The 22,500-nt window shown below is 47.1% G+C and overlaps 26 non-coding genes across 26 annotated transcripts; all 26 read right to left on the bottom strand.

Annotated features, from left to right (window-relative positions):
* Window positions 1-295: 295 nt before the first annotated feature.
* On the bottom strand, window positions 296-410 carry LOC143941454 (U5 spliceosomal RNA). Its single transcript, XR_013264148.1, has one exon. It is a non-coding gene; the product is annotated as a U5 spliceosomal RNA (small nuclear RNA).
* A 763-nt stretch (window positions 411-1,173) lies between these two features.
* On the bottom strand, window positions 1,174-1,288 carry LOC143941453 (U5 spliceosomal RNA). The gene has a single exon (XR_013264147.1). It is a non-coding gene; the product is annotated as a U5 spliceosomal RNA (small nuclear RNA).
* A 763-nt stretch (window positions 1,289-2,051) lies between these two features.
* Window positions 2,052-2,167, bottom strand: LOC143941488 (U5 spliceosomal RNA). Its single transcript, XR_013264179.1, has one exon. It is a non-coding gene; the product is annotated as a U5 spliceosomal RNA (small nuclear RNA).
* Window positions 2,168-2,930: 763 nt separating this feature from the next.
* On the bottom strand, window positions 2,931-3,045 carry LOC143941347 (U5 spliceosomal RNA). The gene has a single exon (XR_013264049.1). It is a non-coding gene; the product is annotated as a U5 spliceosomal RNA (small nuclear RNA).
* Window positions 3,046-3,808: 763 nt separating this feature from the next.
* On the bottom strand, window positions 3,809-3,924 carry LOC143941487 (U5 spliceosomal RNA). The gene has a single exon (XR_013264178.1). It is a non-coding gene; the product is annotated as a U5 spliceosomal RNA (small nuclear RNA).
* Window positions 3,925-4,687: 763 nt separating this feature from the next.
* Window positions 4,688-4,802, bottom strand: LOC143941451 (U5 spliceosomal RNA). Its single transcript, XR_013264146.1, has one exon. It is a non-coding gene; the product is annotated as a U5 spliceosomal RNA (small nuclear RNA).
* A 763-nt stretch (window positions 4,803-5,565) lies between these two features.
* On the bottom strand, window positions 5,566-5,681 carry LOC143941486 (U5 spliceosomal RNA). Its single transcript, XR_013264177.1, has one exon. It is a non-coding gene; the product is annotated as a U5 spliceosomal RNA (small nuclear RNA).
* A 763-nt stretch (window positions 5,682-6,444) lies between these two features.
* On the bottom strand, window positions 6,445-6,559 carry LOC143941346 (U5 spliceosomal RNA). Its single transcript, XR_013264048.1, has one exon. It is a non-coding gene; the product is annotated as a U5 spliceosomal RNA (small nuclear RNA).
* Window positions 6,560-7,322: 763 nt separating this feature from the next.
* On the bottom strand, window positions 7,323-7,437 carry LOC143941345 (U5 spliceosomal RNA). Its single transcript, XR_013264047.1, has one exon. It is a non-coding gene; the product is annotated as a U5 spliceosomal RNA (small nuclear RNA).
* A 749-nt stretch (window positions 7,438-8,186) lies between these two features.
* On the bottom strand, window positions 8,187-8,301 carry LOC143941344 (U5 spliceosomal RNA). Its single transcript, XR_013264046.1, has one exon. It is a non-coding gene; the product is annotated as a U5 spliceosomal RNA (small nuclear RNA).
* Window positions 8,302-9,064: 763 nt separating this feature from the next.
* Window positions 9,065-9,179, bottom strand: LOC143941343 (U5 spliceosomal RNA). Its single transcript, XR_013264045.1, has one exon. It is a non-coding gene; the product is annotated as a U5 spliceosomal RNA (small nuclear RNA).
* A 763-nt stretch (window positions 9,180-9,942) lies between these two features.
* On the bottom strand, window positions 9,943-10,057 carry LOC143941450 (U5 spliceosomal RNA). The gene has a single exon (XR_013264145.1). It is a non-coding gene; the product is annotated as a U5 spliceosomal RNA (small nuclear RNA).
* A 763-nt stretch (window positions 10,058-10,820) lies between these two features.
* Window positions 10,821-10,936, bottom strand: LOC143941485 (U5 spliceosomal RNA). Its single transcript, XR_013264176.1, has one exon. It is a non-coding gene; the product is annotated as a U5 spliceosomal RNA (small nuclear RNA).
* Window positions 10,937-11,699: 763 nt separating this feature from the next.
* Window positions 11,700-11,814, bottom strand: LOC143941342 (U5 spliceosomal RNA). Its single transcript, XR_013264044.1, has one exon. It is a non-coding gene; the product is annotated as a U5 spliceosomal RNA (small nuclear RNA).
* A 763-nt stretch (window positions 11,815-12,577) lies between these two features.
* LOC143941449 (U5 spliceosomal RNA) lies at window positions 12,578-12,692 on the bottom strand. Its single transcript, XR_013264144.1, has one exon. It is a non-coding gene; the product is annotated as a U5 spliceosomal RNA (small nuclear RNA).
* A 763-nt stretch (window positions 12,693-13,455) lies between these two features.
* Window positions 13,456-13,571, bottom strand: LOC143941483 (U5 spliceosomal RNA). Its single transcript, XR_013264175.1, has one exon. It is a non-coding gene; the product is annotated as a U5 spliceosomal RNA (small nuclear RNA).
* Window positions 13,572-14,334: 763 nt separating this feature from the next.
* On the bottom strand, window positions 14,335-14,449 carry LOC143941341 (U5 spliceosomal RNA). The gene has a single exon (XR_013264043.1). It is a non-coding gene; the product is annotated as a U5 spliceosomal RNA (small nuclear RNA).
* Window positions 14,450-15,212: 763 nt separating this feature from the next.
* Window positions 15,213-15,327, bottom strand: LOC143941338 (U5 spliceosomal RNA). The gene has a single exon (XR_013264041.1). It is a non-coding gene; the product is annotated as a U5 spliceosomal RNA (small nuclear RNA).
* Window positions 15,328-16,076: 749 nt separating this feature from the next.
* Window positions 16,077-16,191, bottom strand: LOC143941337 (U5 spliceosomal RNA). The gene has a single exon (XR_013264040.1). It is a non-coding gene; the product is annotated as a U5 spliceosomal RNA (small nuclear RNA).
* A 763-nt stretch (window positions 16,192-16,954) lies between these two features.
* On the bottom strand, window positions 16,955-17,069 carry LOC143941336 (U5 spliceosomal RNA). The gene has a single exon (XR_013264039.1). It is a non-coding gene; the product is annotated as a U5 spliceosomal RNA (small nuclear RNA).
* Window positions 17,070-17,832: 763 nt separating this feature from the next.
* On the bottom strand, window positions 17,833-17,947 carry LOC143941335 (U5 spliceosomal RNA). The gene has a single exon (XR_013264038.1). It is a non-coding gene; the product is annotated as a U5 spliceosomal RNA (small nuclear RNA).
* Window positions 17,948-18,710: 763 nt separating this feature from the next.
* On the bottom strand, window positions 18,711-18,825 carry LOC143941334 (U5 spliceosomal RNA). The gene has a single exon (XR_013264037.1). It is a non-coding gene; the product is annotated as a U5 spliceosomal RNA (small nuclear RNA).
* Window positions 18,826-19,588: 763 nt separating this feature from the next.
* LOC143941333 (U5 spliceosomal RNA) lies at window positions 19,589-19,703 on the bottom strand. The gene has a single exon (XR_013264036.1). It is a non-coding gene; the product is annotated as a U5 spliceosomal RNA (small nuclear RNA).
* A 763-nt stretch (window positions 19,704-20,466) lies between these two features.
* Window positions 20,467-20,581, bottom strand: LOC143941332 (U5 spliceosomal RNA). The gene has a single exon (XR_013264035.1). It is a non-coding gene; the product is annotated as a U5 spliceosomal RNA (small nuclear RNA).
* Window positions 20,582-21,344: 763 nt separating this feature from the next.
* LOC143941331 (U5 spliceosomal RNA) lies at window positions 21,345-21,459 on the bottom strand. Its single transcript, XR_013264034.1, has one exon. It is a non-coding gene; the product is annotated as a U5 spliceosomal RNA (small nuclear RNA).
* A 763-nt stretch (window positions 21,460-22,222) lies between these two features.
* LOC143941330 (U5 spliceosomal RNA) lies at window positions 22,223-22,337 on the bottom strand. The gene has a single exon (XR_013264033.1). It is a non-coding gene; the product is annotated as a U5 spliceosomal RNA (small nuclear RNA).
* Between the last annotated feature and the right edge of the window lie 163 nt (window positions 22,338-22,500).

The raw sequence follows: 22,500 nt of genomic DNA, 5'->3' as shown, positions 1-22,500 counted from the left end.
CGGAGCGCGCGAGAAAGATTTTGCAAAGGGCTGTAACGCGTTTTGCTAACAGGAGCGAGTCCTCAAGAACTCGAGCGGGAGCCGCTTTGGTCAGCTACACCGTCAACTTTCATTTGAGGCCAAGCGCGCAAAGCCAAAGAAACACCCGAAACCGTCCAATGGTCCCATAGCTCAATGGCCCAGTCGAATCGTTTTACTATCCCTTCTTAACCACCACCACCAACAACAACACTAACGCTGTCTCAGGGTCTTGCCAAATCAAGGGAACTCGAGCTATTTTTCACCAAATTACCGAAGCCCAGCATCAGCTAGGCATCAAAAAATTCTCTGAAACTCATGGTTGTTCCTCTCCACGGAAATCTTTAGTAAAAGGCGAAAGATTTATTCAATCTGAAGAGAAACCAGAGTATAACCAACAAACAGCCTAAACTAGGCCTCGGCGGAACGCGGATGCTGCTCTACTCATGGTGACCCCGTGGACCATATCATTTCTAAGCCAAAACATGGCCAAATAAGGTGCAGAACTGATTGAAACAAATGACACGTCCAAGAAAAACACCACTGGAAAGGGTTTGTCGAGTTTAAAAATGTCAAAACATTTAACCTGAGATACATTAGGGTTATGCAAATAAAGAAAAGTGAAAGGACGGCCCACTGCCGGGGATAATGGCAGAAGGCCGCTACAGAGCAGGACGGCCTAATTTGCATGTCTTTACAGCTGCACGGAGGGAATCAGCAGGCGCTTGTAGCAATTCGCTTCATCAGAACCACTTAAAAGGCGCACGGCAATGGAACTTGGGGTACATACAGCGCCTTGCCCTGTGCTCTTTTTTAAAGGGTCCCTTAAAAAGGGTCGAATAAGGCCGACTTACCAAAAACGGAGCGCGCGAGAAAGATTTTGCAAAGGGCTGTAACGCGTTTTGCTAACAGGAGCGAGTCCTCAAGAACTCGAGCGGGAGCCGCTTTGGTCGGCTACACCGTCAACTTTCATTTGAGGACAAGCGCGCAAAGCCAAAGAAACACCCGAAACCGTCCAATGGTCCCATAGCTCAATGGCCCAGTCGAATCGTTTTACTATCCCTTCTTGACCACCACCACCAACAACAACACTAACGCTGTCTCAAGGTCTTGCCAAATCAAGGGAACTCGAGCTATTTTTCACCAAATTAGCGAAGCCCAGCATCAGCTAGGCATCAAAAAATTCTCTGAAACTCATGGTTGTTCCTCTCCACGGAAATCTTTAGTAAAAGGCGAAAGATTTATTCAATCTGAAGAGAAACCAGAGTATAACCAACAAACAGCCTAAACTAGGCCTCGGCGGAACGCGGATGCTGCTCTACTCATGGTGACCCCGTGGACCATATCATTTCTAAGCCAAAACATGGCCAAATAAGGTGCAGAACTGATTGAAACAAATGACACGTCCAAGAAAAACACCACTGGAAAGGGTTTGTCGAGTTTAAAAATGTCAAAACATTTAACCTGAGATACATTAGGGTTATGCAAATAAAGAAAAGTGAAAGGACGGCCCACTGCCGGGGATAATGGCAGAAGGCCGCTACAGAGCAGGACGGCCTAATTTGCATGTCTTTACAGCTGCACGGAGGGAATCAGCAGGCGCTTGTAGCAATTTGCTTCATCAGAACCACTTAAAAGGAGCACGGCAATGGAACTTGGGGTACATACAGCGCCTTGCCCTGTGCTCTTTTTTTAAGGGTCCCTTAAAAAGGGTCGAATAAGGCCGACTTACCAAAAACGGAGCGCGCAAGAAAGATTTTGCAAAGGGCTGTAACGCGTTTTGCTAACAGGAGCGAGTCCTCAAGAACTCGAGCGGGAGCCGCTTTGGTCGGCTACACCGTCAACTTTCATTTGAGGCCAAGCGCGCAAAGCCAAAGAAACACCCGAAACCGTCCAATGGTCCCATAGCTCAATGGCCCAGTCGAATCGTTTTACTATCCCTTCTTGACCACCACCACCAACAACAACACTAACGCTGTCTCAGGGTCTTGCCAAATCAAGGGAACTCGAGCTATTTTTCACCAAATTACCGAAGCCCAGCATCAGCTAGGCATCAAAAAATTCTCTGAAACTCATGGTTGTTCCTCTCCACGGAAATCTTTAGTAAAAGGGCGAAAGATTTATTCGATCTGAAGAGAAACCAGAGTATAACCAACAAACAGCCTAAACTAGGCCTCGGCGGAACGCGGATGCTGCTCTACTCATGGTGACCCCGTGGACCATATCATTTCTAAGCCAAAACATGGCCAAATAAGGTGCAGAACTGATTGAAACAAATGACACGTCCAAGAAAAACACCACTGGAAAGGGTTTGTCGAGTTTAAAAATGTCAAAACATTTAACCTGAGATACATTAGGGTTATGCAAATAAAGAAAAGTGAAAGGACGGCCCACTGCCGGGGATAATGGCAGAAGGCCGCTACAGAGCAGGACGGCCTAATTTGCATGTCTTTACAGCTGCACGGAGGGAATCAGCAGGCGCTTGTAGCAATTCGCTTCATCAGAACCACTTAAAAGGAGCACGGCAATGGAACTTGGGGTACATACAGCGCCTTGCCCTGTGCTCTTTTTTTAAGGGTCCCTTAAAAAGGGTCGAATAAGGCAGACTTACCAAAAACGGAGCGCGCGAGAAAGATTTTGCAAAGGGCTGTAACGCGTTTTGCTAACAGGAGCGAGTCCTCAAGAACTCGAGCGGGAGCCGCTTTGGTCGGCTACACCGTCAACTTTCATTTGAGGCCAAGCGCGCAAAGCCAAAGAAACACCCGAAACCGTCCAATGGTCCCATAGCTCAATGGCCCAGTCGAATCGTTTTACTATCCCTTCTTAACCACCACCACCAACAACAACACTAACGCTGTCTCAGGGTCTTGCCAAATCAAGGGAACTCGAGCTATTTTTCACCAAATTAGCGAAGCCCAGCATCAGCTAGGCATCAAAAAATTCTCTGAAACTCATGGTTGTTCCTCTCCACGGAAATCTTTAGTAAAAGGCGAAAGATTTATTCGATCTGAAGAGAAACCAGAGTATAACCAACAAACAGCCTAAACTAGGCCTCGGCGGAACGTGGATGCTGCTCTACTCATGGTGACCCCGTGGACCATATCATTTCTAAGCCAAAACATGGCCAAATAAGGTGCAGAACTGATTGAAACAAATGACACGTCCAAGAAAAACACCACTGGAAAGGGTTTGTCGAGTTTAAAATAGTCAAAACATTTAACCTGAGATACATTAGGCTTATGCAAATAAAGAAAAGTGAAAGGACGGCCCACTGCCGGGGATAATGGCAGAAGGCCGCTACAGAGCAGGACGGCCTAATTTGCATGTCTTTACAGCTGCACGGAGGGAATCAGCAGGCGCTTGTAGCAATTCGCTTCATCAGAACCACTTAAAAGGCGCACGGCAATGGAACTTGGGGTACATACAGCGCCTTGCCCTGTGCTCTTTTTTAAAGGGTCCCTTAAAAAGGGTCGAATAAGGCCGACTTACCAAAAACGGAGCGCGCGAGAAAGATTTTGCAAAGGGCTGTAACGCGTTTTGCTAACAGGAGCGAGTCCTCAAGAACTCGAGCGGGAGCCGCTTTGGTCGGCTACACCGTCAACTTTCATTTGAGGCCAAGCGCGCAAAGCCAAAGAAACACCCGAAACCGTCCAATGGTCCCATAGCTCAATGGCCCAGTCGAATCGTTTTACTATCCCTTCTTGACCACCACCACCAACAACAACACTAACGCTGTCTCAAGGTCTTGCCAAATCAAGGGAACTCGAGCTATTTTTCACCAAATTAGCGAAGCCCAGCATCAGCTAGGCATCAAAAAATTCTCTGAAACTCATGGTTGTTCCTCTCCACGGAAATCTTTAGTAAAAGGGCGAAAGATTTATTCGATCTGAAGAGAAACCAGAGTATAACCAACAAACAGCCTAAACTAGGCCTCGGCGGAACGCGGATGCTGCTCTACTCATGGTGACCCCGTGGACCATATCATTTCTAAGCCAAAACATGGCCAAATAAGGTGCAGAACTGATTGAAACAAATGACACGTCCAAGAAAAACACCACTGGAAAGGGTTTGTCGAGTTTAAAAATGTCAAAACATTTAACCTGAGATACATTAGGGTTATGCAAATAAAGAAAAGTGAAAGGACGGCCCACTGCCGGGGATAATGGCAGAAGGCCGCTACAGAGCAGGACGGCCTAATTTGCATGTCTTTACAGCTGCACGGAGGGAATCAGCAGGCGCTTGTAGCAATTCGCTTCATCAGAACCACTTAAAAGGCGCACGGCAATGGAACTTGGGGTACATACAGCGCCTTGCCCTGTGCTCTTTTTTAAAGGGTCCCTTAAAAAGGGTCGAATAAGGCCGACTTACCAAAAACGGAGCGCGCGAGAAAGATTTTGCAAAGGGCTGTAACGCGTTTTGCTAACAGGAGCGAGTCCTCAAGAACTCGAGCGGGAGCCGCTTTGGTCGGCTACACCGTCAACTTTCATTTGAGGACAAGCGCGCAAAGCCAAAGAAACACCCGAAACCGTCCAATGGTCCCATAGCTCAATGGCCCAGTCGAATCGTTTTACTATCCCTTCTTGACCACCACCACCAACAACAACACTAACGCTGTCTCAAGGTCTTGCCAAATCAAGGGAACTCGAGCTATTTTTCACCAAATTAGCGAAGCCCAGCATCAGCTAGGCATCAAAAAATTCTCTGAAACTCATGGTTGTTCCTCTCCACGGAAATCTTTAGTAAAAGGCGAAAGATTTATTCAATCTGAAGAGAAACCAGAGTATAACCAACAAACAGCCTAAACTAGGCCTCGGCGGAACGCGGATGCTGCTCTACTCATGGTGACCCCGTGGACCATATCATTTCTAAGCCAAAACATGGCCAAATAAGGTGCAGAACTGATTGAAACAAATGACACGTCCAAGAAAAACACCACTGGAAAGGGTTTGTCGAGTTTAAAAATGTCAAAACATTTAACCTGAGATACATTAGGGTTATGCAAATAAAGAAAAGTGAAAGGACGGCCCACTGCCGGGGATAATGGCAGAAGGCCGCTACAGAGCAGGACGGCCTAATTTGCATGTCTTTACAGCTGCACGGAGGGAATCAGCAGGCGCTTGTAGCAATTTGCTTCATCAGAACCACTTAAAAGGAGCACGGCAATGGAACTTGGGGTACATACAGCGCCTTGCCCTGTGCTCTTTTTTTAAGGGTCCCTTAAAAAGGGTCGAATAAGGCCGACTTACCAAAAACGGAGCGCGCAAGAAAGATTTTGCAAAGGGCTGTAACGCGTTTTGCTAACAGGAGCGAGTCCTCAAGAACTCGAGCGGGAGCCGCTTTGGTCGGCTACACCGTCAACTTTCATTTGAGGCCAAGCGCGCAAAGCCAAAGAAACACCCGAAACCGTCCAATGGTCCCATAGCTCAATGGCCCAGTCGAATCGTTTTACTATCCCTTCTTGACCACCACCACCAACAACAACACTAACGCTGTCTCAGGGTCTTGCCAAATCAAGGGAACTCGAGCTATTTTTCACCAAATTACCGAAGCCCAGCATCAGCTAGGCATCAAAAAATTCTCTGAAACTCATGGTTGTTCCTCTCCACGGAAATCTTTAGTAAAAGGGCGAAAGATTTATTCGATCTGAAGAGAAACCAGAGTATAACCAACAAACAGCCTAAACTAGGCCTCGGCGGAACGCGGATGCTGCTCTACTCATGGTGACCCCGTGGACCATATCATTTCTAAGCCAAAACATGGCCAAATAAGGTGCAGAACTGATTGAAACAAATGACACGTCCAAGAAAAACACCACTGGAAAGGGTTTGTCGAGTTTAAAAATGTCAAAACATTTAACCTGAGATACATTAGGGTTATGCAAATAAAGAAAAGTGAAAGGACGGCCCACTGCCGGGGATAATGGCAGAAGGCCGCTACAGAGCAGGACGGCCTAATTTGCATGTCTTTACAGCTGCACGGAGGGAATCAGCAGGCGCTTGTAGCAATTCGCTTCATCAGAACCACTTAAAAGGAGCACGGCAATGGAACTTGGGGTACATACAGCGCCTTGCCCTGTGCTCTTTTTTTAAGGGTCCCTTAAAAAGGGTCGAATAAGGCAGACTTACCAAAAACGGAGCGCGCGAGAAAGATTTTGCAAAGGGCTGTAACGCGTTTTGCTAACAGGAGCGAGTCCTCAAGAACTCGAGCGGGAGCCGCTTTGGTCGGCTACACCGTCAACTTTCATTTGAGGCCAAGCGCGCAAAGCCAAAGAAACACCCGAAACCGTCCAATGGTCCCATAGCTCAATGGCCCAGTCGAATCGTTTTACTATCCCTTCTTAACCACCACCACCAACAACAACACTAACGCTGTCTCAGGGTCTTGCCAAATCAAGGGAACTCGAGCTATTTTTCACCAAATTAGCGAAGCCCAGCATCAGCTAGGCATCAAAAAATTCTCTGAAACTCATGGTTGTTCCTCTCCACGGAAATCTTTAGTAAAAGGCGAAAGATTTATTCGATCTGAAGAGAAACCAGAGTATAACCAACAAACAGCCTAAACTAGGCCTCGGCGGAACGTGGATGCTGCTCTACTCATGGTGACCCCGTGGACCATATCATTTCTAAGCCAAAACATGGCCAAATAAGGTGCAGAACTGATTGAAACAAATGACACGTCCAAGAAAAACACCACTGGAAAGGGTTTGTCGAGTTTAAAATAGTCAAAACATTTAACCTGAGATACATTAGGCTTATGCAAATAAAGAAAAGTGAAAGGACGGCCCACTGCCGGGGATAATGGCAGAAGGCCGCTACAGAGCAGGACGGCCTAATTTGCATGTCTTTACAGCTGCACGGAGGGAATCAGCAGGCGCTTGTAGCAATTCGCTTCATCAGAACCACTTAAAAGGCGCACGGCAATGGAACTTGGGGTACATACAGCGCCTTGCCCTGTGCTCTTTTTTAAAGGGTCCCTTAAAAAGGGTCGAATAAGGCCGACTTACCAAAAACGGAGCGCGCGAGAAAGATTTTGCAAAGGGCTGTAACGCGTTTTGCTAACAGGAGCGAGTCCTCAAGAACTCGAGCGGGAGCCGCTTTGGTCGGCTACACCGTCAACTTTCATTTGAGGACAAGCGCGCAAAGCCAAAGAAACACCCGAAACCGTCCAATGGTCCCATAGCTCAATGGCCCAGTCGAATCGTTTTACTATCCCTTCTTGACCACCACCACCAACAACAACACTAACGCTGTCTCAAGGTCTTGCCAAATCAAGGGAACTCGAGCTATTTTTCACCAAATTAGCGAAGCCCAGCATCAGCTAGGCATCAAAAAATTCTCTGAAACTCATGGTTGTTCCTCTCCACGGAAATCTTTAGTAAAAGGCGAAAGATTTATTCGATCTGAAGAGAAACCAGAGTATAACCAACAAACAGCCTAAACTAGGCCTCGGCGGAACGCGGATGCTGCTCTACTCATGGTGACCCCGTGGACCATATCATTTCTAAGCCAAAACATGGCCAAATAAGGTGCAGAACTGATTGAAACAAATGACACGTCCAAGAAAAACACCACTGGAAAGGGTTTGTCGAGTTTAAAAATGTCAAAACATTTAACCTGAGATACATTAGGCTTATGCAAATAAAGAAAAGTGAAAGGACGGCCCACTGCCAGGGATAATGGCAGAAGGCCGCTACAGAGCAGGACGGCCTAATTTGCATGTCTTTACAGCTGCACGGAGGGAATCAGCAGGCGCTTGTAGCAATTCGCTTCATCAGAACCACTTAAAAGGCGCACGGCAATGGAACTTGGGGTACATACAGCGCCTTGCCCTGTGCTCTTTTTTAAAGGGTCGAATAAGGCCGACTTACCAAAAACGGAGCGCGCGAGAAAGATTTTGCAAAGGGCTGTAACGCGTTTTGCTAACAGGAGCGAGTCCTCAAGAACTCGAGCGGGAGCCGCTTTGGTCGGCTACACCGTCAACTTTCATTTGAGGCCAAGCGCGCAAAGCCAAAGAAACACCCGAAACTGTCCAATGGTCCCATAGCTCAATGGCCCAGTCGAATCGTTTTACTATCCCTTCTTAACCACCACCACCAACAACAACACTAACGCTGTCTCAGGGTCTTGCCAAATCAAGGGAACTCGAGCTATTTTTCACCAAATTACCGAAGCCCAGCATCAGCTAGGCATCAAAAAATTCTCTGAAACTCATGGTTGTTCCTCTCCACGGAAATCTTTAGTAAAAGGCGAAAGATTTATTCGATCTGAAGAGAAACCAGAGTATAACCAACAAACAGCCTAAACTAGGCCTCGGCGGAACGCGGATGCTGCTCTACTCATGGTGACCCCGTGGACCATATCATTTCTAAGCCAAAACATGGCCAAATAAGGTGCAGAACTGATTGAAACAAATGACACGTCCAAGAAAAACACCACTGGAAAGGGTTTGTCGAGTTTAAAAATGTCAAAACATTTAACCTGAGATACATTAGGGTTATGCAAATAAAGAAAAGTGAAAGGACGGCCCACTGCCGGGGATAATGGCAGAAGGCCGCTACAGAGCAGGACGGCCTAATTTGCATGTCTTTACAGCTGCACGGAGGGAATCAGCAGGCGCTTGTAGCAATTTGCTTCATCAGAACCACTTAAAAGGAGCACGGCAATGGAACTTGGGGTACATACAGCGCCTTGCCCTGTGCTCTTTTTTTAAGGGTCCCTTAAAAAGGGTCGAATAAGGCCGACTTACCAAAAACGGAGCGCGCGAGAAAGATTTTGCAAAGGGCTGTAACGCGTTTTGCTAACAGGAGCGAGTCCTCAAGAACTCGAGCGGGAGCCGCTTTGGTCGGCTACACCGTCAACTTTCATTTGAGGCCAAGCGCGCAAAGCCAAAGAAACACCCGAAACCGTCCAATGGTCCCATAGCTCAATGGCCCAGTCGAATCGTTTTACTATCCCTTCTTGACCACCACCACCAACAACAACACTAACGCTGTCTCAAGGTCTTGCCAAATCAAGGGAACTCGAGCTATTTTTCACCAAATTAGCGAAGCCCAGCATCAGCTAGGCATCAAAAAATTCTCTGAAACTCATGGTTGTTCCTCTCCACGGAAATCTTTAGTAAAAGGCGAAAGATTTATTCGATCTGAAGAGAAACCAGAGTATAACCAACAAACAGCCTAAACTAGGCCTCGGCGGAACGCGGATGCTGCTCTACTCATGGTGACCCCGTGGACCATATCATTTCTAAGCCAAAACATGGCCAAATAAGGTGCAGAACTGATTGAAACAAATGACACGTCCAAGAAAAACACCACTGGAAAGGGTTTGTCGAGTTTAAAAATGTCAAAACATTTAACCTGAGATACATTAGGCTTATGCAAATAAAGAAAAGTGAAAGGACGGCCCACTGCCGGGGATAATGGCAGAAGGCCGCTACAGAGCAGGACGGCCTAATTTGCATGTCTTTACAGCTGCACGGAGGGAATCAGCAGGCGCTTGTAGCAATTCGCTTCATCAGAACCACTTAAAAGGCGCACGGCAATGGAACTTGGGGTACATACAGCGCCTTGCCCTGTGCTCTTTTTTAAAGGGTCCCTTAAAAAGGGTCGAATAAGGCCGACTTACCAAAAACGGAGCGCGCGAGAAAGATTTTGCAAAGGGCTGTAACGCGTTTTGCTAACAGGAGCGAGTCCTCAAGAACTCGAGCGGGAGCCGCTTTGGTCGGCTACACCGTCAACTTTCATTTGAGGACAAGCGCGCAAAGCCAAAGAAACACCCGAAACCGTCCAATGGTCCCATAGCTCAATGGCCCAGTCGAATCGTTTTACTATCCCTTCTTGACCACCACCACCAACAACAACACTAACGCTGTCTCAAGGTCTTGCCAAATCAAGGGAACTCGAGCTATTTTTCACCAAATTAGCGAAGCCCAGCATCAGCTAGGCATCAAAAAATTCTCTGAAACTCATGGTTGTTCCTCTCCACGGAAATCTTTAGTAAAAGGCGAAAGATTTATTCAATCTGAAGAGAAACCAGAGTATAACCAACAAACAGCCTAAACTAGGCCTCGGCGGAACGCGGATGCTGCTCTACTCATGGTGACCCCGTGGACCATATCATTTCTAAGCCAAAACATGGCCAAATAAGGTGCAGAACTGATTGAAACAAATGACACGTCCAAGAAAAACACCACTGGAAAGGGTTTGTCGAGTTTAAAAATGTCAAAACATTTAACCTGAGATACATTAGGGTTATGCAAATAAAGAAAAGTGAAAGGACGGCCCACTGCCGGGGATAATGGCAGAAGGCCGCTACAGAGCAGGACGGCCTAATTTGCATGTCTTTACAGCTGCACGGAGGGAATCAGCAGGCGCTTGTAGCAATTTGCTTCATCAGAACCACTTAAAAGGAGCACGGCAATGGAACTTGGGGTACATACAGCGCCTTGCCCTGTGCTCTTTTTTTAAGGGTCCCTTAAAAAGGGTCGAATAAGGCCGACTTACCAAAAACGGAGCGCGCAAGAAAGATTTTGCAAAGGGCTGTAACGCGTTTTGCTAACAGGAGCGAGTCCTCAAGAACTCGAGCGGGAGCCGCTTTGGTCGGCTACACCGTCAACTTTCATTTGAGGCCAAGCGCGCAAAGCCAAAGAAACACCCGAAACCGTCCAATGGTCCCATAGCTCAATGGCCCAGTCGAATCGTTTTACTATCCCTTCTTGACCACCACCACCAACAACAACACTAACGCTGTCTCAGGGTCTTGCCAAATCAAGGGAACTCGAGCTATTTTTCACCAAATTACCGAAGCCCAGCATCAGCTAGGCATCAAAAAATTCTCTGAAACTCATGGTTGTTCCTCTCCACGGAAATCTTTAGTAAAAGGGCGAAAGATTTATTCGATCTGAAGAGAAACCAGAGTATAACCAACAAACAGCCTAAACTAGGCCTCGGCGGAACGCGGATGCTGCTCTACTCATGGTGACCCCGTGGACCATATCATTTCTAAGCCAAAACATGGCCAAATAAGGTGCAGAACTGATTGAAACAAATGACACGTCCAAGAAAAACACCACTGGAAAGGGTTTGTCGAGTTTAAAAATGTCAAAACATTTAACCTGAGATACATTAGGGTTATGCAAATAAAGAAAAGTGAAAGGACGGCCCACTGCCGGGGATAATGGCAGAAGGCCGCTACAGAGCAGGACGGCCTAATTTGCATGTCTTTACAGCTGCACGGAGGGAATCAGCAGGCGCTTGTAGCAATTCGCTTCATCAGAACCACTTAAAAGGAGCACGGCAATGGAACTTGGGGTACATACAGCGCCTTGCCCTGTGCTCTTTTTTTAAGGGTCCCTTAAAAAGGGTCGAATAAGGCAGACTTACCAAAAACGGAGCGCGCGAGAAAGATTTTGCAAAGGGCTGTAACGCGTTTTGCTAACAGGAGCGAGTCCTCAAGAACTCGAGCGGGAGCCGCTTTGGTCGGCTACACCGTCAACTTTCATTTGAGGCCAAGCGCGCAAAGCCAAAGAAACACCCGAAACCGTCCAATGGTCCCATAGCTCAATGGCCCAGTCGAATCGTTTTACTATCCCTTCTTAACCACCACCACCAACAACAACACTAACGCTGTCTCAGGGTCTTGCCAAATCAAGGGAACTCGAGCTATTTTTCACCAAATTAGCGAAGCCCAGCATCAGCTAGGCATCAAAAAATTCTCTGAAACTCATGGTTGTTCCTCTCCACGGAAATCTTTAGTAAAAGGCGAAAGATTTATTCGATCTGAAGAGAAACCAGAGTATAACCAACAAACAGCCTAAACTAGGCCTCGGCGGAACGTGGATGCTGCTCTACTCATGGTGACCCCGTGGACCATATCATTTCTAAGCCAAAACATGGCCAAATAAGGTGCAGAACTGATTGAAACAAATGACACGTCCAAGAAAAACACCACTGGAAAGGGTTTGTCGAGTTTAAAATAGTCAAAACATTTAACCTGAGATACATTAGGCTTATGCAAATAAAGAAAAGTGAAAGGACGGCCCACTGCCGGGGATAATGGCAGAAGGCCGCTACAGAGCAGGACGGCCTAATTTGCATGTCTTTACAGCTGCACGGAGGGAATCAGCAGGCGCTTGTAGCAATTCGCTTCATCAGAACCACTTAAAAGGCGCACGGCAATGGAACTTGGGGTACATACAGCGCCTTGCCCTGTGCTCTTTTTTAAAGGGTCCCTTAAAAAGGGTCGAATAAGGCCGACTTACCAAAAACGGAGCGCGCGAGAAAGATTTTGCAAAGGGCTGTAACGCGTTTTGCTAACAGGAGCGAGTCCTCAAGAACTCGAGCGGGAGCCGCTTTGGTCGGCTACACCGTCAACTTTCATTTGAGGACAAGCGCGCAAAGCCAAAGAAACACCCGAAACCGTCCAATGGTCCCATAGCTCAATGGCCCAGTCGAATCGTTTTACTATCCCTTCTTGACCACCACCACCAACAACAACACTAACGCTGTCTCAAGGTCTTGCCAAATCAAGGGAACTCGAGCTATTTTTCACCAAATTAGCGAAGCCCAGCATCAGCTAGGCATCAAAAAATTCTCTGAAACTCATGGTTGTTCCTCTCCACGGAAATCTTTAGTAAAAGGCGAAAGATTTATTCAATCTGAAGAGAAACCAGAGTATAACCAACAAACAGCCTAAACTAGGCCTCGGCGGAACGCGGATGCTGCTCTACTCATGGTGACCCCGTGGACCATATCATTTCTAAGCCAAAACATGGCCAAATAAGGTGCAGAACTGATTGAAACAAATGACACGTCCAAGAAAAACACCACTGGAAAGGGTTTGTCGAGTTTAAAAATGTCAAAACATTTAACCTGAGATACATTAGGGTTATGCAAATAAAGAAAAGTGAAAGGACGGCCCACTGCCGGGGATAATGGCAGAAGGCCGCTACAGAGCAGGACGGCCTAATTTGCATGTCTTTACAGCTGCACGGAGGGAATCAGCAGGCGCTTGTAGCAATTTGCTTCATCAGAACCACTTAAAAGGAGCACGGCAATGGAACTTGGGGTACATACAGCGCCTTGCCCTGTGCTCTTTTTTTAAGGGTCCCTTAAAAAGGGTCGAATAAGGCCGACTTACCAAAAACGGAGCGCGCAAGAAAGATTTTGCAAAGGGCTGTAACGCGTTTTGCTAACAGGAGCGAGTCCTCAAGAACTCGAGCGGGAGCCGCTTTGGTCGGCTACACCGTCAACTTTCATTTGAGGCCAAGCGCGCAAAGCCAAAGAAACACCCGAAACCGTCCAATGGTCCCATAGCTCAATGGCCCAGTCGAATCGTTTTACTATCCCTTCTTGACCACCACCACCAACAACAACACTAACGCTGTCTCAGGGTCTTGCCAAATCAAGGGAACTCGAGCTATTTTTCACCAAATTACCGAAGCCCAGCATCAGCTAGGCATCAAAAAATTCTCTGAAACTCATGGTTGTTCCTCTCCACGGAAATCTTTAGTAAAAGGGCGAAAGATTTATTCGATCTGAAGAGAAACCAGAGTATAACCAACAAACAGCCTAAACTAGGCCTCGGCGGAACGCGGATGCTGCTCTACTCATGGTGACCCCGTGGACCATATCATTTCTAAGCCAAAACATGGCCAAATAAGGTGCAGAACTGATTGAAACAAATGACACGTCCAAGAAAAACACCACTGGAAAGGGTTTGTCGAGTTTAAAAATGTCAAAACATTTAACCTGAGATACATTAGGCTTATGCAAATAAAGAAAAGTGAAAGGACGGCCCACTGCCGGGGATAATGGCAGAAGGCCGCTACAGAGCAGGACGGCCTAATTTGCATGTCTTTACAGCTGCACGGAGGGAATCAGCAGGCGCTTGTAGCAATTCGCTTCATCAGAACCACTTAAAAGGAGCACGGCAATGGAACTTGGGGTACATACAGCGCCTTGCCCTGTGCTCTTTTTTTAAGGGTCCCTTAAAAAGGGTCGAATAAGGCAGACTTACCAAAAACGGAGCGCGCGAGAAAGATTTTGCAAAGGGCTGTAACGCGTTTTGCTAACAGGAGCGAGTCCTCAAGAACTCGAGCGGGAGCCGCTTTGGTCGGCTACACCGTCAACTTTCATTTGAGGCCAAGCGCGCAAAGCCAAAGAAACACCCGAAACCGTCCAATGGTCCCATAGCTCAATGGCCCAGTCGAATCGTTTTACTATCCCTTCTTAACCACCACCACCAACAACAACACTAACGCTGTCTCAGGGTCTTGCCAAATCAAGGGAACTCGAGCTATTTTTCACCAAATTAGCGAAGCCCAGCATCAGCTAGGCATCAAAAAATTCTCTGAAACTCATGGTTGTTCCTCTCCACGGAAATCTTTAGTAAAAGGCGAAAGATTTATTCGATCTGAAGAGAAACCAGAGTATAACCAACAAACAGCCTAAACTAGGCCTCGGCGGAACGTGGATGCTGCTCTACTCATGGTGACCCCGTGGACCATATCATTTCTAAGCCAAAACATGGCCAAATAAGGTGCAGAACTGATTGAAACAAATGACACGTCCAAGAAAAACACCACTGGAAAGGGTTTGTCGAGTTTAAAATAGTCAAAACATTTAACCTGAGATACATTAGGCTTATGCAAATAAAGAAAAGTGAAAGGACGGCCCACTGCCGGGGATAATGGCAGAAGGCCGCTACAGAGCAGGACGGCCTAATTTGCATGTCTTTACAGCTGCACGGAGGGAATCAGCAGGCGCTTGTAGCAATTCGCTTCATCAGAACCACTTAAAAGGCGCACGGCAATGGAACTTGGGGTACATACAGCGCCTTGCCCTGTGCTCTTTTTTAAAGGGTCCCTTAAAAAGGGTCGAATAAGGCCGACTTACCAAAAACGGAGCGCGCGAGAAAGATTTTGCAAAGGGCTGTAACGCGTTTTGCTAACAGGAGCGAGTCCTCAAGAACTCGAGCGGGAGCCGCTTTGGTCGGCTACACCGTCAACTTTCATTTGAGGACAAGCGCGCAAAGCCAAAGAAACACCCGAAACCGTCCAATGGTCCCATAGCTCAATGGCCCAGTCGAATCGTTTTACTATCCCTTCTTGACCACCACCACCAACAACAACACTAACGCTGTCTCAAGGTCTTGCCAAATCAAGGGAACTCGAGCTATTTTTCACCAAATTAGCGAAGCCCAGCATCAGCTAGGCATCAAAAAATTCTCTGAAACTCATGGTTGTTCCTCTCCACGGAAATCTTTAGTAAAAGGCGAAAGATTTATTCGATCTGAAGAGAAACCAGAGTATAACCAACAAACAGCCTAAACTAGGCCTCGGCGGAACGCGGATGCTGCTCTACTCATGGTGACCCCGTGGACCATATCATTTCTAAGCCAAAACATGGCCAAATAAGGTGCAGAACTGATTGAAACAAATGACACGTCCAAGAAAAACACCACTGGAAAGGGTTTGTCGAGTTTAAAAATGTCAAAACATTTAACCTGAGATACATTAGGCTTATGCAAATAAAGAAAAGTGAAAGGACGGCCCACTGCCAGGGATAATGGCAGAAGGCCGCTACAGAGCAGGACGGCCTAATTTGCATGTCTTTACAGCTGCACGGAGGGAATCAGCAGGCGCTTGTAGCAATTCGCTTCATCAGAACCACTTAAAAGGCGCACGGCAATGGAACTTGGGGTACATACAGCGCCTTGCCCTGTGCTCTTTTTTAAAGGGTCGAATAAGGCCGACTTACCAAAAACGGAGCGCGCGAGAAAGATTTTGCAAAGGGCTGTAACGCGTTTTGCTAACAGGAGCGAGTCCTCAAGAACTCGAGCGGGAGCCGCTTTGGTCGGCTACACCGTCAACTTTCATTTGAGGCCAAGCGCGCAAAGCCAAAGAAACACCCGAAACTGTCCAATGGTCCCATAGCTCAATGGCCCAGTCGAATCGTTTTACTATCCCTTCTTAACCACCACCACCAACAACAACACTAACGCTGTCTCAGGGTCTTGCCAAATCAAGGGAACTCGAGCTATTTTTCACCAAATTACCGAAGCCCAGCATCAGCTAGGCATCAAAAAATTCTCTGAAACTCATGGTTGTTCCTCTCCACGGAAATCTTTAGTAAAAGGCGAAAGATTTATTCGATCTGAAGAGAAACCAGAGTATAACCAACAAACAGCCTAAACTAGGCCTCGGCGGAACGCGGATGCTGCTCTACTCATGGTGACCCCGTGGACCATATCATTTCTAAGCCAAAACATGGCCAAATAAGGTGCAGAACTGATTGAAACAAATGACACGTCCAAGAAAAACACCACTGGAAAGGGTTTGTCGAGTTTAAAAATGTCAAAACATTTAACCTGAGATACATTAGGGTTATGCAAATAAAGAAAAGTGAAAGGACGGCCCACTGCCGGGGATAATGGCAGAAGGCCGCTACAGAGCAGGACGGCCTAATTTGCATGTCTTTACAGCTGCACGGAGGGAATCAGCAGGCGCTTGTAGCAATTTGCTTCATCAGAACCACTTAAAAGGAGCACGGCAATGGAACTTGGGGTACATACAGCGCCTTGCCCTGTGCTCTTTTTTTAAGGGTCCCTTAAAAAGGGTCGAATAAGGCCGACTTACCAAAAACGGAGCGCGCGAGAAAGATTTTGCAAAGGGCTGTAACGCGTTTTGCTAACAGGAGCGAGTCCTCAAGAACTCGAGCGGGAGCCGCTTTGGTCGGCTACACCGTCAACTTTCATTTGAGGCCAAGCGCGCAAAGCCAAAGAAACACCCAAAACCGTCCAATGGTCCCATAGCTCAATGGCCCAGTCGAATCGTTTTACTATCCCTTCTTGACCACCACCACCAACAACAACACTAACGCTGTCTCAAGGTCTTGCCAAATCAAGGGAACTCGAGCTATTTTTCACCAAATTACTGAAGCCCAGCATCAGCTAGGCATCAAAAAATTCTCTGAAACTCATGGTTGTTCCTCTCCACGGAAATCTTTAGTAAAAGGCGAAAGATTTATTCGATCTGAAGAGAAACCAGAGTATAACCAACAAACAGCCTAAACTAGGCCTCGGCGGAACGCGGATGCTGCTCTACTCATGGTGACCCCGTGGACCATATCATTTCTAAGCCAAAACATGGCCAAATAAGGTGCAGAACTGATTGAAACAAATGACACGTCCAAGAAAAACACCACTGGAAAGGGTTTGTCGAGTTTAAAAATGTCAAAACATTTAACCTGAGATACATTAGGGTTATGCAAATAAAGAAAAGTGAAAGGACGGCCCACTGCCGGGGATAATGGCAGAAGGCCGCTACAGAGCAGGACGGCCTAATTTGCATGTCTTTACAGCTGCACGGAGGGAATCAGCAGGCGCTTGTAGCAATTCGCTTCATCAGAACCACTTAAAAGGAGCACGGCAATGGAACTTGGGGTACATACAGCGCCTTGCCCTGTGCTCTTTTTTTAAGGGTCCCTTAAAAAGGGTCGAATAAGGCCGACTTACCAAAAACGGAGCGCGCGAGAAAGATTTTGCAAAGGGCTGTAACGCGTTTTGCTAACAGGAGCGAGTCCTCAAGAACTCGAGCGGGAGCCGCTTTGGTCGGCTACACCGTCAACTTTCATTTGAGGCCAAGCGCGCAAAGCCAAAGAAACACCCGAAACCGTCCAATGGTCCCATAGCTCAATGGCCCAGTCGAATCGTTTTACTATCCCTTCTTAACCACCACCACCAACAACAACACTAACGCTGTCTCAGGGTCTTGCCAAATCAAGGGAACTCGAGCTATTTTTCACCAAATTACCGAAGCCCAGCATCAGCTAGGCATCAAAAAATTCTCTGAAACTCATGGTTGTTCCTCTCCACGGAAATCTTTAGTAAAAGGCGAAAGATTTATTCGATCTGAAGAGAAACCAGAGTATAACCAACAAACAGCCTAAACTAGGCCTCGGCGGAACGTGGATGCTGCTCTACTCATGGTGACCCCGTGGACCATATCATTTCTAAGCCAAAACATGGCCAAATAAGGTGCAGAACTGATTGAAACAAATGACACGTCCAAGAAAAACACCACTGGAAAGGGTTTGTCGAGTTTAAAATAGTCAAAACATTTAACCTGAGATACATTAGGCTTATGCAAATAAAGAAAAGTGAAAGGACGGCCCACTGCCGGGGATAATGGCAGAAGGCCGCTACAGAGCAGGACGGCCTAATTTGCATGTCTTTACAGCTGCACGGAGGGAATCAGCAGGCGCTTGTAGCAATTCGCTTCATCAGAACCACTTAAAAGGCGCACGGCAATGGAACTTGGGGTACATACAGCGCCTTGCCCTGTGCTCTTTTTTAAAGGGTCCCTTAAAAAGGGTCGAATAAGGCCGACTTACCAAAAACGGAGCGCGCGAGAAAGATTTTGCAAAGGGCTGTAACGCGTTTTGCTAACAGGAGCGAGTCCTCAAGAACTCGAGCGGGAGCCGCTTTGGTCGGCTACACCGTCAACTTTCATTTGAGGACAAGCGCGCAAAGCCAAAGAAACACCCGAAACCGTCCAATGGTCCCATAGCTCAATGGCCCAGTCGAATCATTTTACTATCCCTTCTTGACCACCACCACCAACAACAACACTAACGCTGTCTCAGGGTCTTGCCAAATCAAGGGAACTCGAGCTATTTTTCACCAAATTACCGAAGCCCAGCATCAGCTAGGCATCAAAAAATTCTCTGAAACTCATGGTTGTTCCTCTCCACGGAAATCTTTAGTAAAAGGCGAAAGATTTATTCGATCTGAAGAGAAACCAGAGTATAACCAACAAACAGCCTAAACTAGGCCTCGGCGGAACGCGGATGCTGCTCTACTCATGGTGACCCCGTGGACCATATCATTTCTAAGCCAAAACATGGCCAAATAAGGTGCAGAACTGATTGAAACAAATGACACGTCCAAGAAAAACACCACTGGAAAGGGTTTGTCGAGTTTAAAAATGTCAAAACATTTAACCTGAGATACATTAGGGTTATGCAAATAAAGAAAAGTGAAAGGACGGCCCACTGCCGGGGATAATGGCAGAAGGCCGCTACAGAGCAGGACGGCCTAATTTGCATGTCTTTACAGCTGCACGGAGGGAATCAGCAGGCGCTTGTAGCAATTCGCTTCATCAGAACCACTTAAAAGGCGCACAGCAATGGAACTTGGGGTACATACAGCGCCTTGCCCTGTGCTCTTTTTTAAAGGGTCCCTTAAAAAGGGTTGAATAAGGCCGACTTACCAAAAACGGAGCACGCGAGAAAGATTTTGCAAAGGGCTGTAACGCGTTTTGCTAACAGGAGCGAGTCCTCAAGAACTCGAGCGGGAGCCGCTTTGGTCGGCTACACCGTCAACTTTCATTTGAGGCCAAGCGCGCAAAGCCAAAGAAACACCCGAAACCGTCCAATGGTCCCATAGCTCAATGGCCCAGTCGAATCGTTTTACTATCCCTTCTTGACCACCACCACCAACAACAACACTAACGCTGTCTCAGGGTCTTGCCAAATCAAGGGAACTCGAGCTATTTTTCACCAAATTAGCGAAGCCCAGCATCAGCTAGGCATCAAAAAATTCTCTGAAACTCATGGTTGTTCCTCTCCACGGAAATCTTTAGTAAAAGGCGAAAGATTTATTCGATCTGAAGAGAAACCAGAGTATAACCAACAAACAGCCTAAACTAGGCCTCGGCGGAACGCGGATGCTGCTCTACTCATGGTGACCCCGTGGACCATATCATTTCTAAGCCAAAACATGGCCAAATAAGGTGCAGAACTGATTGAAACAAATGACACGTCCAAGAAAAACACCACTGGAAAGGGTTTGTCGAGTTTAAAAATGTCAAAACATTTAACCTGAGATACATTAGGGTTATGCAAATAAAGAAAAGTGAAAGGACGGCCCACTGCCGGGGATAATGGCAGAAGGCCGCTACAGAGCAGGACGGCCTAATTTGCATGTCTTTACAGCTGCACGGAGGGAATCAGCAGGCGCTTGTAGCAATTCGCTTCATCAGAACCACTTAAAAGGAGCACGGCAATGGAACTTGGGGTACATACAGCGCCTTGCCCTGTGCTCTTTTTTTAAGGGTCCCTTAAAAAGGGTCGAATAAGGCCGACTTACCAAAAACGGAGCGCGCGAGAAAGATTTTGCAAAGGGCTGTAACGCGTTTTGCTAACAGGAGCGAGTCCTCAAGAACTCGAGCGGGAGCCGCTTTGGTCGGCTACACCGTCAACTTTCATTTGAGGCCAAGCGCGCAAAGCCAAAGAAACACCCGAAACCGTCCAATGGTCCCATAGCTCAATGGCCCAGTCGAATCGTTTTACTATCCCTTCTTAACCACCACCACCAACAACAACACTAACGCTGTCTCAGGGTCTTGCCAAATCAAGGGAACTCGAGCTATTTTTCACCAAATTACCGAAGCCCAGCATCAGCTAGGCATCAAAAAATTCTCTGAAACTCATGGTTGTTCCTCTCCACGGAAATCTTTAGTAAAAGGCGAAAGATTTATTCGATCTGAAGAGAAACCAGAGTATAACCAACAAACAGCCTAAACTAGGCCTCGGCGGAACGTGGATGCTGCTCTACTCATGGTGACCCCGTGGACCATATCATTTCTAAGCCAAAACATGGCCAAATAAGGTGCAGAACTGATTGAAACAAATGACACGTCCAAGAAAAACACCACTGGAAAGGGTTTGTCGAGTTTAAAATAGTCAAAACATTTAACCTGAGATACATTAGGCTTATGCAAATAAAGAAAAGTGAAAGGACGGCCCACTGCCGGGGATAATGGCAGAAGGCCGCTACAGAGCAGGACGGCCTAATTTGCATGTCTTTACAGCTGCACGGAGGGAATCAGCAGGCGCTTGTAGCAATTCGCTTCATCAGAACCACTTAAAAGGCGCACGGCAATGGAACTTGGGGTACATACAGCGCCTTGCCCTGTGCTCTTTTTTAAAGGGTCCCTTAAAAAGGGTCGAATAAGGCCGACTTACCAAAAACGGAGCGCGCGAGAAAGATTTTGCAAAGGGCTGTAACGCGTTTTGCTAACAGGAGCGAGTCCTCAAGAACTCGAGCGGGAGCCGCTTTGGTCGGCTACACCGTCAACTTTCATTTGAGGACAAGCGCGCAAAGCCAAAGAAACACCCGAAACCGTCCAATGGTCCCATAGCTCAATGGCCCAGTCGAATCATTTTACTATCCCTTCTTGACCACCACCACCAACAACAACACTAACGCTGTCTCAGGGTCTTGCCAAATCAAGGGAACTCGAGCTATTTTTCACCAAATTACCGAAGCCCAGCATCAGCTAGGCATCAAAAAATTCTCTGAAACTCATGGTTGTTCCTCTCCACGGAAATCTTTAGTAAAAGGCGAAAGATTTATTCGATCTGAAGAGAAACCAGAGTATAACCAACAAACAGCCTAAACTAGGCCTCGGCGGAACGCGGATGCTGCTCTACTCATGGTGACCCCGTGGACCATATCATTTCTAAGCCAAAACATGGCCAAATAAGGTGCAGAACTGATTGAAACAAATGACACGTCCAAGAAAAACACCACTGGAAAGGGTTTGTCGAGTTTAAAAATGTCAAAACATTTAACCTGAGATACATTAGGGTTATGCAAATAAAGAAAAGTGAAAGGACGGCCCACTGCCGGGGATAATGGCAGAAGGCCGCTACAGAGCAGGACGGCCTAATTTGCATGTCTTTACAGCTGCACGGAGGGAATCAGCAGGCGCTTGTAGCAATTCGCTTCATCAGAACCACTTAAAAGGCGCACAGCAATGGAACTTGGGGTACATACAGCGCCTTGCCCTGTGCTCTTTTTTAAAGGGTCCCTTAAAAAGGGTTGAATAAGGCCGACTTACCAAAAACGGAGCACGCGAGAAAGATTTTGCAAAGGGCTGTAACGCGTTTTGCTAACAGGAGCGAGTCCTCAAGAACTCGAGCGGGAGCCGCTTTGGTCGGCTACACCGTCAACTTTCATTTGAGGCCAAGCGCGCAAAGCCAAAGAAACACCCGAAACCGTCCAATGGTCCCATAGCTCAATGGCCCAGTCGAATCGTTTTACTATCCCTTCTTGACCACCACCACCAACAACAACACTAACGCTGTCTCAGGGTCTTGCCAAATCAAGGGAACTCGAGCTATTTTTCACCAAATTACCGAAGCCCAGCATCAGCTAGGCATCAAAAAATTCTCTGAAACTCATGGTTGTTCCTCTCCACGGAAATCTTTAGTAAAAGGCGAAAGATTTATTCGATCTGAAGAGAAACCAGAGTATAACCAACAAACAGCCTAAACTAGGCCTCGGCGGAACGCGGATGCTGCTCTACTCATGGTGACCCCGTGGACCATATCATTTCTAAGCCAAAACATGGCCAAATAAGGTGCAGAACTGATTGAAACAAATGACACGTCCAAGAAAAACACCACTGGAAAGGGTT

This window comes from Lithobates pipiens, unplaced genomic scaffold, assembly GCF_037356315.1.
Source record: "Lithobates pipiens isolate NorthernLeopardFrog02 unplaced genomic scaffold, aLitPip1_a1.2 Scaffold_3, whole genome shotgun sequence".
In the NCBI taxonomy this organism is placed as follows: domain Eukaryota; kingdom Metazoa; phylum Chordata; class Amphibia; order Anura; family Ranidae; genus Lithobates; species Lithobates pipiens.
The sequence above is the reverse complement of the archived record's forward strand: the minus strand, read 5'-3'. Positions and strand labels throughout refer to the sequence as shown.